The sequence below is a fragment of the Crassostrea angulata genome, chromosome 2, assembly GCF_025612915.1.
Source record: "Crassostrea angulata isolate pt1a10 chromosome 2, ASM2561291v2, whole genome shotgun sequence".
Taxonomy (NCBI): Eukaryota; Metazoa; Mollusca; class Bivalvia; order Ostreida; family Ostreidae; genus Magallana; species Magallana angulata.
Window position 1 is genome coordinate 50,479,479 of NC_069112.1, and position 7,644 is coordinate 50,487,122.

A 7,644-nucleotide genomic window follows, 5' to 3' on the forward strand; every position below is an offset into this window, starting at 1 on the left:
TTTATTACTTTCATGTTTTCTGCAGTTAAAAAATATTCAACTTCATTGATCTCTCACATTTTTTTTACAGAAATTGGTTTGGGTGTTTATATGTGAGAAAACTCAAACATAACATTGTGAATGTGAACAGACTCTATAAAATCACTGCAACTATATGTGTGCATGTATTTTATCCTGTTGAATTTCCATGTACAAAGTACAACTATGCAATTAATTATGTAATGGTAAATTTTAATTGAAAATAACGGAAAATGCACAAACAATAATATGATTTTTTTAGGCAGGTCACTTTAAAATGTGTTCATGAGAATAGTTACTGCAGAATATCTCTAATACATCTCTCTCTCTCTCTCTCTCTCTCTCTCTCTCTGTAAAATAAATTTTTAAAAAGCCAATGAATACATATGCCAATTCAACACAAAAAGAAAGGGAATCATTTTACATTGATGTACTTGAAAACAGCTGCACAGGTAACTATCGAAGCCATGTTCAGTGAGGTGTGACTATCTCGTCTAGCCACTGGTCAACACTGTCGGTAAAACTTCAAAGTATGAAACTTACAGCAGAGTGTTTGTAGAAGCTTCTCTGAAGAATGTAGCACGAGAAAAAGATGCGTAAGAAATTTTTAGGCTATCATGACACAAAAAGAGCAGATTTTATGCCTCTGTGATAACAATGACGATACACTTTTCCTACTAGAAAAAATTTGCTGTCGGGGAGAAAAAAAAGATCTTTTTTGTAATTTTATTTTTTTTCTAAAAACTCAGAAAACCGAGCGGCGGGTTTGTAAACCTAAAAATAAAAAAATGCTGGCCTAGAGTTCCTTGGGGTATCCGTGGGTTTTGTCTGAGATACCAATGAGTCCCTACGGGTATCAAGAATTTAAATTTGTATTATTAAGTTATCCTTTAAGTTCCTTGAGGTATCCTTGGGGTTCTGTGGTGTATCAAGAGTTATGAATCTGTATTATTAGGGTATTCTTGGAGTTCCTTGGGATATCCCTGGGGTTCCCTGGGATTCTTAGAAGTGTATCTGGAAAACCAATGAGTCCCCAGGGTTATCAAGAGTTTTAAATTTGTATTACAACGTATTACGGTATCCTTGGGGTTCTATGGAGTATCAAGATTTATGATTCTGTATTATTAGGGTATTCTTGGAGTTCCTTGGGATATCCCTGGGGTTCCCTGGGATTCTTAGAAGTGTATCTTGAATACAAATGAGTCCCCAGGGTTAATAAGAGTTTTAAATTTGTATTATTAGGGTATCCTTGGGGTTCTATGGAGTATCAAGATTTATGATTCTGTATTATTAGGGTATTCTTGGAGTTCCTTGGGATATCCCTGGGGTTCCCTGGGGTTCTTAGAGGTGTGTCTGGAATACCAGTGAGTCCCCAGGGGTACCAAGAGTTTAAAATTTGTATTATTAGGGTATCCTTGAGGTTCCTTGGAGTTCTATGGTGTATCAGGAGTTATAAATCTGTATTATTAGGTTATCTTTGGGGTTCCTTGGGGTATAATTGGGGTACCAAGGATAAGGGGTAACCCTTTCACTCTAATGAGACCCCCTTGGGTATCAATAGTTATTCATTTCTGTCATTGGGGTATCCTTGGGGTATCCTTGGGGTATCCTTGGGGTTTCCTTGGGGTTCCTTGGGGTTAAAAGACGTGCCATGTTAGAACGATGACCCCCTCCCCCTTTTCCACCGTTCAATTATGGTGGGATGCTGATCTATTTTTAAATCAGGGTTACACACGTGCACTGCATGTTGAACATCCCTTTTACTTGAAAACTCTTGCTGGCTGTTGTTATTACATTATCCCATATAACATTTTCATCAATTGTGAATATAAATGCAGACACCTTAATTAATCATGCATCGGACTCGGTTAATCTTTTATGTGAAATATCATGATATTGCCAGTCGTAACTACTCGGCCATTTCCGTCACCGCAAATAACTTTTTAATCAGTTATGTAAAAGGGCATCAGGCAATAAAACAGTTGTAAATGGGTCAAAGGGTTGGACAGATACCTCCAAAATATACAGAAATACAGAGACCGATTTTATTTGTCATTTGGCTAACACAATAACATAACATTTCATCAATGAAATTACATAAAAAGAATTAATTTTAATAAATTGGATCTCATTCAAATTAATAATGGCACTTAACAATTTTTATTTGATATTTTAAACTAACTTCGTTGTGAATATCAGTGGGCCCCTAAAAATTATTGTGGGCTTGTATAAATTAAAAAAAAAGATGGGAGCCCGCATGGCTCCTGGGTTTGAAAATGTTATTTGCAACCCTAGAGGTGGTATTGAATGTTTAAAGCAGTGAAAGTTATGTATTAATTATCCCTACCTTTAGATCTGTGGTATAACACCCCTTATCTATACTTATAAATTAAGGCATTTTGCAAATAAACTACAAAATGCTTGCACCAGAGTACTTGCTTACACCTTTGGTATTTCAACACATGTTAGATGATGTCCGTAAGGCATATTTTGATTTTCACTTGTTAGTAATTATTGTGAAATTAATAAAAAACCTACTTTCATTTTTGATAAACAAGCCCAAAATAGCAAAAATGAGAGTAAGGTGGTGGACACGCTTTGGCGGATCAAAGTCAGGGGTAATTTGCATCAAAATATATGCTTGGAATGAAATAATATCAAATGATTACGTAAACAGTAAATATATTTTTAAGGAACCAGGGATTTATCTAGCTATTTTATTTTACTACCCTTTTCATATTTAAAGGGGAAAATTTGAGTCGTAGGTTCGATTTGAGCGCCAAAGGCGCGAGAATGCTACCCATACCAAAACATTCTCACAATTTGCTCATGAGCAGCTCATGTGAGGACTAACAAGATTTTCTCACGTGAGTTGCTCATGATAGTCTTATGTGCAATTTAACATGCAAATTAGGTAAAATGCTCACGTGAGAAAAATTCTGCACACGAGCTTTTTTTTGCTCACATGAGGAATAGATCTGCTTACCAAGAGTTTTGCTCACATGAGGCTCATGAGGCTTATGAGACTCATGAGGCTCATGTGCAACAGTTGCTCACTTCAAAGACAATGGACAAAAATTGAAATTAAAATCATCAATATATATTTACATCAGTCATATTAAAAATACAATTTCATACATTGTTTAACATTACATTTACATAAATCTTTAGAAAGTTTACCAATAATAAATGCTGGCATGTTGAAACTTGTATTGCAGTTTGATCACACAAATCGCACAGACGGACTTGGAAAAAAAATCACAGTTCACAGTAGGCAAAGTTCAATTTAACGATACAAAGTAGTTCATAAGTGCTGCATGAGCACTGGCTGCATTACAATCGATCGAGGCATTCGTCTCCAACATTCCAAATGTCCTTTTTTTGACAGTGCAGTCTCGTGTCTCACATGCTCTCTGATTTCACACATAAACAACCACACAAACAGCTGACTACCAGAACATCACAATAATATCCAAATTGACATAACCAGACTTCAGCATGTATACTTCTCCATTACTTAAATAACGTCTTCACTTTTTTTGTTGCATCATTCATAAAATCAGTGAGCTTTTCATGGTTTTCTTCAGGTCTGTACAACTCAGGGCAGGCCTATTGGGAAGATAAATAAATTTGATATCAGTAAAATTGTTAAAAGTTTTCATATTTCAAGCAGTTTTTAATATTATATAATACTGCAACTATTAATATTATATTCTACACAAGAAGAACATGAACTCTTTTCTTTGTGTCATAAAAACATTAATCAGTGTTAATGATAAAAAATATGTATATATAGTTAGAATTATTTGTTCAAAAATTATTGTCAAGTAAAATGTCAAAGAAAAAATAAATAACGTGTGTTTTACATTCAATACATCAGTATTTGCCCGATGGTCAGTTGTAAATTGTTCAACCCTGTTTTAAAGGTAGATGCTAAGACAACATTCTAATTACAAACACGTTTAACTGCCATTCAAGTGATTCAAAGAATATATTTTAACAAGTTAATGCTCAACTTACTTGAAGTGCTCATACAGAAGATGCAGGGGGTGTCGACACTCGATTCATTCATTCAGATTCTTCCTCTGTTCAGCCGTGGATTTTTCACACTAAAACACTCCATTGATGAATACCCCACGTAGTTTTTAACCTTATCAACCGGTAGTACCGTACAGATTCAGATAATTCCCTTTTTAATTCATTTCACCGTCATCTGTGATATTAGACAACATGGCGGAATCGAATATGAAAATTGGCGGCTGGCATTTAATCGACCAATGAGCGCGCGCGTAGCATAGACTGGTTCCCCCGCCACATCGTTTTGGGCGGGAGTGAGACCAGACTAGCGGGTAACTTTACATTAAAACAAAAGTAAAAGTAGAAACAAACAGCTTACGAAAAATCACAATATCAAGCGGTTTTGTCAGATTCTCATATCTAAATAGTAAGTTGAGTGATAATTGAATTTAGGAAAAAAGGAATATAACGTTACCCAAAAAAAAAAACCCGACAGTTTGGTGTTCACGAAAAAAAAATTGGGGTGGGGGTGTCAAAATGTACTTGTTAATTAACAGAATTTTGCAATTGCTTACGTGAGGAAAAAGGACGTAATTTTTTTATCATTTAGATTTAACTTTGATACTGCCTATACTGACGAAGTCCAATTTCCTAACCTCTTGCTCACGTGAGAAAGTTGAACTTAGAAAAAAAATCTACCGTCAATGTATCTGTATAGCCTGTTGCTTACGTGAGCAATTCGAATAGAATTTTGCTCATGAGCAATCAGGTGAGCAAATTTTTGCACATGTGCATTTTGGTTAGTATTTTCCTCCCTAACAAAGACTAACAATCTGCACATGAGCAAAATGAAATCCTACCTAATTTGCATACATTTCTTACTAGATTCTCATGTGCTTCTCATGAGCTGCTCATGAGCATTTGTTAGAATGTTTGGTACCGGGTAGGGGGGAAAAGTGTAGGATGGGTTCATTATGCATCGCGGGTAGATATTCATACCTTGGGTGGGACATCTTTGGTTAATACAAAAAAGTTAATACAGGTAACTCTCAATAGCTTGAAGTCCATGGGACCGAGGAAAAAGTTCAAGGTTTCAAGAGTTCGAGTTTTCAAGAGTTCGGAATTTTACGGGTTGATTGACAGTTTTTAAAGTTAGTCTTACCGGATGTTATGATTAAGCCATTTATTTAGTGCTAACCTTACGCACGTGCTGAATGAACGTTTTCTTTTCACTAATATATACAGAACGGGATGTTTTTAAAACTAAATACAAACAACTATTGAATAGATTCATATTAAATATTTATTTTATGCATCATATTAATACCAGATTGCTCAGTACTACTGTACTGTGAGATGATCGACATGTCATAAATGTGATAACTGAGTATCACTCATTGTTTCCATCGTACGGGTCCTGTAAGAAGTTGTTCAGCAATAATCATTCTAATGACTTTTTACACTTTTTACAGTTTGATAAATCTAAAATTTGACCATGACTCATTATTATCGTTTCGTCTCAATTAATTTCACATTTTCATTGCGTCTCAAAATTATCGTAAAACGGTTGGTGTTGATTATAGATTAGGTATCGATATGGCCAATCATCAAACAATTATCACCTTGCAGGACAAGTGTCGCCTGAATAAAGGGTCCCGCGTCTAATGCCTGGAGCCATTTAAATGACCAAGTAGGTGTTAATTAGGTATAACGCTTGGAGATACACGGCGACTTCGAGGTATCAAGAGTAAGAAGCTATAGATTTTGAACAACGGGACTGCAGTTTGACTTTGAGTGATCAAGGGTTTCGAGAGATCAGGACTTGAGAAATCAAGAGTAAATTTGCTTAGTTATATAGGGAAAAAATCAGGACCCTAGACTCACTTCAAGCGATCAAGAACTTCGAGCGTTCGAAGTTCGAGCCATCGAGAGTTACCTGTATATAAAATGGAAAAAATTGAGGCGATTTCAGTTTTGATCAAAAGAATTTATTTTCCAAAACGGGGTGTCCAGGAACGCGGTTTAAGTAAATTACACAATGTCGTAAAGTTTAGAGCGAGATACTTTGAAAAGACAACTTTGGTTTAAAAAAAATGCAAATAAATATGCATACACTAGCTTTTTTTTTTTAATTCCATAGATTTTATTACCATGACAGATTGGTAGTAAACATTATACATTGTGTTATCAAACAGGGAAGTTAATTTTGGGGGGGGGGGGAAGAGGGTATCCTCCCCAATATTTTTACAAAACAGTCTTTTATCTGAACCCGGGAGTCTGATGCCTGTGGCCTGGTAAATTTGCAGGCGGGCATGTAAAAATTGCCAAATTACATGCCCGGAGGGCATGTGTAAATTTTCTGTCAATGTACAATATGTTTACTTGCCATTTCTTCCATCGTACCAAAGTTACGACTTGTCAAATAAGCGTCAATCGTAATCATTGAAGTGTTTAGTTAAACCTACTGTATATATGTTTGCTAAATTACAAGACGTACATGTACCGGTAAATATAACAATTACGGGTTGGGCATGTAAAAATTTGAATGGGCTGGGTTAAAATGATGGGTTTACATGCCCGAAGGGCATGTGCTGAAAAAATTTTGTCGTGAAGACTGTACTGGTATATTCTTGTTTTTAAAGTCATTATGTTGCATCAAATGGTGTAAAGTATATGACCCCCAGGTGTTGTCTTTAAACCAAACCCACCTCCTCTGAAATAGGAAATAATGATATATTTTGATAACTTTTGAGATCCCCATCTCTAAACCATATTTATTCTTAAAAGCTTGCTCTTTGTGTTATTGCTCATCAAATGGTATAGGAGACACCCTGAATTATAGAAATGGAAATAATAAAGTATTTCATCTTATTCTGACATATGTAATGTTTGACTCATGTGGGTAATCCTAGCCTAATGATGAACTTGCTTTGTTTAGGTGACATTACAATTGCTCTGAATATATATTACATTTTGTTTATCTTAAAACTTAAAAAGCAAAAAATTCTTAATGTGCATCTAGAGAAAAATACCAATCAAGAAATGATTTATAAATTGCTACTGTACACATGTAAGAATGAAAGAAGACTACCGGTATATATATAAAAATCTTTAGAACCAGGTTTGATTGCGGGGGTTGATGTGGAGGATAAACATTAAATTATTTGTTGAACTATTGTTAATTTTAACGTGAATATTAGTTATTGATCCCCATGTAGAAAATAAGACTTTTAAAAAAATACCTTACACTCTGATTTCTTCAGCAATGATATCTGCTGTAAATGTCCTCAGCAATGAGTTCTAATTCTTAGTGACTGGGTATTTAAATCACAGGGAGAAGTGTTCACTGTAATAATAGCCAATGGATTCACTGAGTTAGCCATGCATGGATAAGTTGTAATTGTATAGTATGGTCTGCAGGTGTACTGGTGAACACTATTTAAGCTTTGATTACCCCCCCCCCCCCCCCTTTACAACACACACACTGCTTGACCCTATTTGATTTGTATAAAAAGTCACTAAATTTTACATGTATAAATTATTTTATTTAACATTATATATACCTTGAAAACAACAATTAGAATGAAATTGCATTTAGCTTGAAATTAC

General features: G+C 35.1%; 1 long non-coding RNA gene across 1 annotated transcript; it reads right to left on the minus strand.

Annotated features, from left to right (window-relative positions):
* Positions 1–1,301: 1,301 nt before the first annotated feature.
* Positions 1,302–7,269, minus strand: LOC128173241 (uncharacterized). The gene is made up of 2 exons (XR_008242453.1): positions 4,039–7,269; positions 1,302–3,627 (listed from the first exon to the last, which is right to left on the minus strand). It is a non-coding gene; the product is annotated as an uncharacterized LOC128173241 (long non-coding RNA).
* Between the last annotated feature and the right edge of the window lie 375 nt (positions 7,270–7,644).